The 8,839-nt window shown below is 30.4% G+C and overlaps 1 long non-coding RNA gene across 1 annotated transcript; it reads left to right on the top strand.

Moving 5' to 3' along the window:
* Positions 1-4,631: 4,631 nt before the first annotated feature.
* LOC146939193 (uncharacterized) lies at positions 4,632-6,590 on the top strand. The gene is made up of 2 exons (XR_015031582.1): positions 4,632-5,103; positions 6,203-6,590. It is a non-coding gene; the product is annotated as an uncharacterized LOC146939193 (long non-coding RNA).
* Positions 6,591-8,839: the final 2,249 nt, after the last annotated feature.

Genomic DNA, 8,839 nt, shown 5'->3' on the forward strand with positions numbered 1-8,839 from the left:
AGGATAACAACATCATGTGAGTATGAGAGAGAAAGTTGTCCAAAAGTTGTCAAAAAGTAGTTGTCAAAATATCATTTCTCCTATAATAATAACTGAGTTGGTTTTAACATGTTCCCTTATACTTCCTCCGATCCTATTTACAAAAGAAAGTTGAGTCAACAAAAGTAAATGTATTTAGACTGAATTTTTAACCAAATACATCAACTTTTGTTGACCGAAATTTTTCTTATAAATAGGACCGGAGGGAGTATATAAGGTCTTGCTTAAGAATGGACTACTCTAAGAATTTTGAATTAAGAAAAAATTAATAAAAAATTAAATATTTTAATTTTAATGGGTTGAATATATAATTTTTTTTATTAAAACTTATTATTTAAGATTGTGTAAACAAAACATGTTTAATTAGGGTTAAACATCAAAGAAGTTTAATCCAATGTCACTCAACCAATACGAACATGTGTTAAAGTAAAAAAAAATCTCCATATCTCTCATGCGCCCAACATTTTTTTAATAATACCTTCTTTTAGATTCTAGAATCTAAAGTGTGTTGATGAGTTTCAAATTCTAGAATCCGAAGGCATCTTGTATGCCTTTCGAACTATTCTTCGGTCAATCCACCTCTTTTTCTAAACAAAATTTCTCTTTCTAAATTCTATAGTTAGAAGTGTATTTTTGCATTTCAAATTATAGGATCCGAAGCAACTTAGTATATATGGATGATCTTGCTTCCTACAACTAGACATTCTTTTCACCAACTTTCTCTCCTTCGCTCAAATCTAGGTAAGACCTCTTTTACTACTCAAAAATTTGTTGGAACAAAATGTGTTTAACAATGAACCTTAAAGAGTTTTGATGATAACAAGGTATTAAAAATTGTAAATTGGACTAGCTAATATTTGTTCAAGTATACATGACCATAATTATAAAGTTACATCATCATTGGTTCTGAGTGAGCAAATAAAGAGCAAAGGAAACAACAAAAATTTGAAGCTTGGACGCTCCTGAAGGCAACTTGTTACTGAAGAGAAAAAGCGCTCCTGAAGTTAAGTCGCTTCTGAAGTAAGGATAGTGCTCCTGAAGTTAAGACGCTTCTGAAGTAAGAATAGTGCTCCTGAAGACAAGAAGTCCAGAAGTCATATCATCAGAAGCTGCAGAAGTCATATCATCAGAAGCTGCATCATCAGACTCTTTGGTGTGCTGGCAATTTCACAACGTCTCTTTCACACCTCTATATAAAGGAGTGAAGACTTAGAGTTTTGGTAATGCATGAACGCTGAACGAAAGACTCACAACATTTTTACAAGTGCCAAACCTCCGCTGAAATTGTTCTGCATTCACTTAGAATTTCTGTGTCTTATAGTCATATCTTAGAAATTCTTAAGTCCATTGAGTCTGTATCTGATTTGTATTGTGAGCACCTCTGATTGTATATCAAGTGTTCAACCTTAAACAATTTTCTGTGTAATTTTGTTTAGTTAGGAAGTCTCTTGATTGTGTTCTTGAGCAAAGGAAGTCTCTTGCTTGTGTGCTTGAGCAAAGGAAGTCTCTTGCTTGTGTGCTTGAGCAATTGTAATCAGATATTACTCTTAGTGAAATCTCCTTGGAAGTGCAAGGGGGACTGGACTACTTCCGGATTGTGGAAGGAACCAGTATAATTGCTTTGTGTCGTTCTTCTTCTCTCTCTTTGTTTTTTCCGCTGCATTTAGATTCTGATCATCACTTCAGAAGCTGTCTCACTTAGCTTCTGATCAGTGTATTCAGTTGTTTAGGAGAAACGAAGAATTTTTCAAAACACAATTCAACCCCCCCTTCTTGTGTTTTTCTCACCTTCAAAATTATCTTTTTGAAAAAGAAATCAATTGTGATCCTTTTCGTATTTTCTGTGAGCAACATAATGAGACAATTTCACACATATTTAGGGAGGTCAAGGGATGTATGGTTTGTTTTCCCTTTAGGTGTGGTGTTTAACTTGCTTGATTCCATGTATCGACCTTTTTGAGAGTGGTTGGAAAGAAATATTATTAATGCAAATAGTTGTGTTATTTGAACATTCATTTATATGACAACTTTTGAGACAACCAAAATTTTATAAAGAAAATGAGGTATTGGCACAAAAACCAAAACAACAGAGAGAGAGTAAAAAAATAATGTGAGTATGAGAGAGAAAGTTATCACAAAAGTTGTAAAAAATGGTTGTTCAAATATCATTTCTCTAATTCAAATGAGGATATTATAGTCAATGTGTTGGTTTTGACTTATAAAATATGGTGTCTTAGAAATAAAAGAAATTGCTTTGAGGGGATTGATGATGTGGTTGTCATTGTTCAAACGGCACAAAGATCTATTCTTATTTTTAAGAGTGTTGGTACGATATTGTTTGAGACGCTGAGTGGTGGTTTGAATCCGCCCATATATGATGTTCACTAGGCATCCCCTTTTAATGGCTGCTATAAGCTTAAGGTTGATGCATCATGGGTATTGGTGTTGTTGTGAGAGATAGTGAAGATGTTGTTGTTGGTCCTAGTTGTCGTCAAGTTTTTTTATTACCAAATTCAGAGGTAGCAGAAGCTTTAGTTATGCGGAAGAGTTTGAAATTTGTAAAAGACATGTCTTTATTATAAATCTTATAGATGAATCAAATGCTTCTAATGTGCTTTTGACGATGAATGCTCATCAACAACCTCCCACTTACGCATGATATATTATTTACGATTGTATTAATTTTAATGTATGTTTTCATAGTTGCACCAACCAGATTGCACATTAGTTAACTAAATTTGCTCTTCATAATTCGAGTTGCATATGTATTGAAGAAGCTACACATTTTATATTGCATATGTATTCCAGTTGCAATGCATTGTTACTTTCATATCATAATAGAATTACTCTACAATTTTCGCACACTTCGTAACTTTGTATGGTTAAGTCCCTAGTTTAAACACCAAGAGACAACATCTTTGAGATTCAACTCACTAAAAGAGGATGGTCATCAAAATATATTTCTACTTCCAGAATGATAAGTTGCCCCTTAATTTCCTCCATGCCACCCAGCAAGATATCTACCTTTCACAATGTTATTAATTAATTTTTTTCTTCGTCTATTCTACATCCATGCATAAAAAAATAGTTTTAGAATCACCCATTTATTCAACATGAACTTGTATATTTTACTCACTGCACTACCATCTAGATGAAACTAGGTAAATCTTTTTCCTAACATAGGAATGTCAATCAAATTCATTTTCTCCAAGAAATCTGAGAATGTTGCCATTTTTTATGTTTTAAGAACATTACTCTAACTGTTCCTTTCTTACTACCTCTCTTTAAAGCCACCAAGTCATGATTCATCATCTTATTTTTCCTTCAAATGAGTAGGGTGAATTACACTTTTTCATTTCAATTTTAATATCTCGATTTTAAATGATTTTGGAACTTTTGGTTTCCGAAAGAGAACCAAGAGTGTAGACCAGAATCATTAACATTGAAAAACAAAACTATAACAAATCAAAACGATATCCAAAACTTTAAAAATACTCCAACTTTTTTTTTTCTATTCAAGTAGCTTAACCCCTTTTTTTTTAAGTGAATAAGTGGGTGCATGGAGTTCAAACATCAAATCCTACATATATTATGTAATATCCTTATCAACTGAATTAATCTTATGGAAAAAAAATACTTCATCTATTTCATAATACAAGTAATTTTACTAGCAAATGACAAACCAATACAAGAATGTACTAAATTATATTGATTCTACCAAAATTATAACTTGTTTTATAAAATAATCTTTCATAAATAATATTAGAAAGAGAAAAAATAAGAACTGACATAAGAGAATACATAATAAGTAGATGGAGATATTCTGTAAAAAATTAGATGAAGATATAATAAGAAAAATAAAATTAATACTTCAACAATATTTTAAAAGGACATATAAAATTAGACATAACTTTTTACTAGAATTTATATACTTTATGGGATAAATGGAGTAAAAAGCTGTACAAAAATAATAGTATGCAGACTAAACTAGGAAAAACTAAAATAAGAAAATGACAATTGTAATTTTTTTTGGTACGGTGAAAAATGTAATTTTTAAACAATGAGAAGAGCAAAACTTAATTTTGAACATATAAATAATCAAATAATTGAGCTTAAATGGTTAATGATCTACGTCAAAATACAGATTGTTCTTGAACATGAGTTTGATTTTTAGATAAACCAATTTTTTTATCAGATTTTTCTTCTCTTTCTGCCGAATTTTAGATTATAAAACCCTAAAAACCAAATGTTAAAACCAAAAAAATTAAACTTATATACATCTCTCTACCGTAGTCGGCAGGTTACAAATACCTAGAAATAGAAACAATTAAATAATACTATAATATAATAAGTTTATATGATAACCTTTTTGAAAAAATGGAAATTAGAAAAAGCAGAGCAGTGGCACGTTAACAAGTCTAATTAAGCTGCTGCCGCTTCCATGATGCAAAAGAATAATTAAAAATTTATTTAGCCTTTTCAGCTTTTCCAAAAAATCTACTACTGTAGTCCATTTCAATAGATCCCACAAACTACGTATTATAAGCTTTCATTCTCCTATAAATTAGCTTCCCCACACTCATTCTCCTTCCACACTAACTAGTGAGTGAATATCTTCAACCACAAATCCCAAATATAATAACCTCTTCTCTCTCTTTCTGTGAAATATGTGTTCTTGTTTTCAGTGTACTTTTGGCTGAGTTTGAGAGATATGGAAAAGAGTAAAGGAGAGTCGGTAAAGCTCAGGAGGGATAGCGCCATCGATAAATGTATGTACATGATATTTGGCGCTATCCATCCTGAGTTTCATCGGTTCTTCTTACTAGCTACATCACATGTTCAAGTTGTTGTTGCAACAAAATTAAGCCTCTTCTCACACTCTCATCACCACCAAGAAAAACCAAACTACCAACTCTCTGGGTGAAAACGATACTTAAAAACTCTCTCAAATTCTCTATGTGCTTATTATTACAAATATATTATTATGATTGTACAGATTTGAACCATTTGTTGATTATGAATTTTCTTAATTACCTACCCCCAAGCGAGTTGGAGCTATCTCAGGTTATATATATATATATATATGCTATCTTCTGTTTCAAAAATTATATATATATATACTATCTTTCATTTTTATTTTCTTCCTCCTTTTCTTGAGATTTGTTTATTTAATTCAACACTTTTGTAAGTAGATCAGAAGGAGGATATGTATATAGAGCAATAGTAACGATCTTTTTTAGAATCAAAAAATAAGGTTTTTTCTTTAAATAGACTAATGTTAGTGATTAATTTGTTAGAGGAAATGGTTAGACACCGAATCTTAAACTTCCTTATTAAACTCTTCCGGTGTCATAATTAACACCACAAAAAAACACTTTTGTATTTGTATCTAATGATGTGTTTAGATCAAATCAACGTGTTATGCATAACTTGAATATGGATCCTCTAAAGCATTTGAGAGGTTCATTTGAAGAGAGATATAGAGAAAAATACAAAATAATGAATTTAATATTTTAATCACAAAAGTACCTACTCCATCTCTTTTTAAATGAACTTATCAAGTACTTAACCCATCTTCTTTTTTTATATAAACAATGTTAATGGTTAGTACTTACTATTTTTCTCAAGTTCGAATCTTAGATATTTGACTCTTTCTATCTTTATTATCAAATATCAAATTAATTGAATTATCCAACCCTAGATCCTAAGTAATATACTCCCTCCGGTCACTATTATAAGCAAATTTTGACTTTTTAGGTTCATTCAATAAATGATGTATGTGGTCTATATTGTAGACCACATACATCATTTATTGAATGAATCTAAAAATAAAAAATTTGCTTATAATAGTGACCGGAGGGAGTAAGTGACATATTTGAATTTCATGTGCAAGACAGGTCTATGTACTTTCTGTAAAAGTAAGTCTATATATGTGAGTGAATTTTAATGCATGAGTAATAATTTATTGTGATATATATTCATATAAATAAAGGACGAAAGTCAGGTCACATTTTGATAAGTACATGGTCATCATAGTAATTCATAGGGATATAAATTTCATCAGCTAGCTAGCCCAAAGTGATTTTGATCATAGACCTTGAGATTCACTTTCTAGTCACATTCATTTATGTCACATGTTTCTTATTCCTTTCCATTATTGCAGGCCAGATTCACTTTCTAGTCTTTACTCCAGAAAGACCTAGCTATATATGCTGTAACAAAGTTCCCAAAGGAAACTCTGAAACCAGTACTTACTGTCCGAATCCGAAGCCTTGACTGTTGACTCAGACATACCTCACACAAGAAAATATTTATACTCCCTTTTCCATTATTACAAGTGCCATCTTAAAAATATTTTATAATCTCAAAAGAATCGCCCAACATCAACTTGTATTGAGACTTGTCAAAACAAAAAAAAAATCAACATGTATTGAGGTTATAGAGAATATATTATTGTGGTACAAGAGTTAAAGAGAATTTCAAAGCAAGGGCTCTTCATAAAAATGTAGGCATTTTTACTGCTAATCATAATAGTAATTGTTTTGAATTGATCTTTCTTGCTTTTTGAGATGAAAATATTTCTATTGAGCATGTCAATCACTATATTTTTTACTTCAGGATTTAAATTTAACCAAGATCCTGAGTTCGAATCCAACATTAGACATACATCAATGTTAAAACTCTTAGGGAGAGTTTGCGGCTCATTTGAGTCTCATGAGGCTCGAATGATTAGTCATCACAATTGCACGCGGAGAATACTTAATTTGCGCAAAAATAATAATAATTAAGTTCTTCTATAATTATAACTAATTGACGGTGTAAAAATTATTGACATTTTTTAAAATGAACAAAAATATTAACAATCACTACTAAAACCGAAAAATTAGTGAGGGAAATTTAGAGAGGCAAAAAGTGAAATCCCTCTCTAATTCCATCACTAAATTTTGCGACCAAGAAATTTGTGAGAGATTTTCGTTTTTCTGTCACTAATTTTCCTCCCTAATTTTGCTTTTCATAACAGTGAATAAAAGTGTATATAAATTAAATATTGCTTAAAACATATCATAAATGATTATATTTATGGTTATGCTAACAATTGTTGAGGATTCAAAAAAGAAAACTAATTGATAATTTTTTTTTTTGTAAATCTTTTTTTATATATGTTTCAATGAGTTGAATACGGAATTTCTAACATATAATTGGACTTTGAACTTCTTTAACAAATGCTCTTATCAATTTTATATCAATAGATAAAGTGGATAAATGATATGATTTTAGGTGACCTTCTCACCTGCAATTACACTCTTAAACAAATTTGTCTATAAGAATGTTATATTGTCGGTGTCATTTAAAAAGATAAAAATTTATATCATATTTGATATATATTTTATTTTTAAGGGGATCACATTTGATATATTGTTAATGACATTGAAAAAGATAAATACAGTTTGAATGTGAAAAATATTTATTTTTACCTATAATTTTGGCCAAAAATTATATTTTCTATATTATATTTGTGATAATTTTAAAGTGAAAAATATTTATATATAAAGATTTAATCATAATAATTTTAATCAAAACCAAAATTTCGTAAAAATTATTGTTTATAATTTATAATCCCTCCGGGCTCGTATCTAAACAACAACAACAAAAATCTCATGGTTTCAAACATAAACAAATGTCTACAATAATCATTATATTTGATGTCACAATTTCAAATTGATCCTTAAATTAAATCTACTATAATTATTCATATTTCAATATTTTCAACACTTTTCATAGCACTTTGAGTATAAAGATGGAAAGGACGTGGTTTTTTATGATGACTTATATTCACTTAGACCACTTTCTTAAATGATGTACCGCTTTTATTTTTTCTTACATATAAGACCAAAGATAATACATATTAACATAATAAAAAGAGCGAGACAAACGGATACGAAATATCGGTATAAAGGCTTGTATTTGTAATGAAACTGAGGGAGAGAGTATCAATATCTTATTCTGAGAATGACAGAAGAAAAGGTCTATGAATCATTACTTTATAGTTGGAGTTTTAATGGCGAGTTCTGAGGGAAGCAGTCTTTCTGTTTCTGGCCAAAAGCCAAACTCTACGTTGGAACCAGAAAGCTATCTAGGGTTTCTATTTGAGTTCTGCAACTTCTTCAGAATTAAGGACTTTTTCATTCAATTATTGTAGATATACAGCAATAGTAGGTTAGTTACTGTAGATGTTGACCTCTTTCCAACTTTTTTCAGGTCCCTTGTCTCGTCGTTTTCCTTAATTTCCACATCTATAGATTAACATTTTCATAATCTCCATCATTAAATTTGCATTAAAGTAACCACTTTCAAATTACCTACGTGGATGAATAGTATTGTTGAATCAAACTTCTAAAAATAAAAGGTTTTGTGAGAATTGGAAGCTCATTTTCAATCATATGGTCGGATATTCTATCATAATTATTATTATTTTTTTAAGTTTGATGTTGAAAAAAATGGGTAGTTAATAGAGACATCTCGATTTTTTTTTGGCAGGCCCTAGTTTCCAAAAATATTATCCAATGTGCCCTACTTTCAAAATAAATATCCCTATGCCCTACTTTGCAAATTCCTCTTACATAGCTCCATCTGAGATGACACCATGTATCCTTCAGGATGGCTCCATCACAGATGACGCCATCCTACCTCCTTTTTTTTTCGAGATGGAGCTATCCTAAAGGATATATTAATTAATAAGCCAAAAAAAATTAAAATCGAAAAAAAAAGGAGGTAGGATGGCGCCATCTGAGATGGAGTC

The sequence above is a fragment of the Medicago sativa genome, chromosome 3 (assembly GCF_051527215.1).
Source record: "Medicago sativa cultivar Bolivia chromosome 3, Bolivia_mono, whole genome shotgun sequence".
Taxonomy (NCBI): Eukaryota; Viridiplantae; Streptophyta; class Magnoliopsida; order Fabales; family Fabaceae; genus Medicago; species Medicago sativa.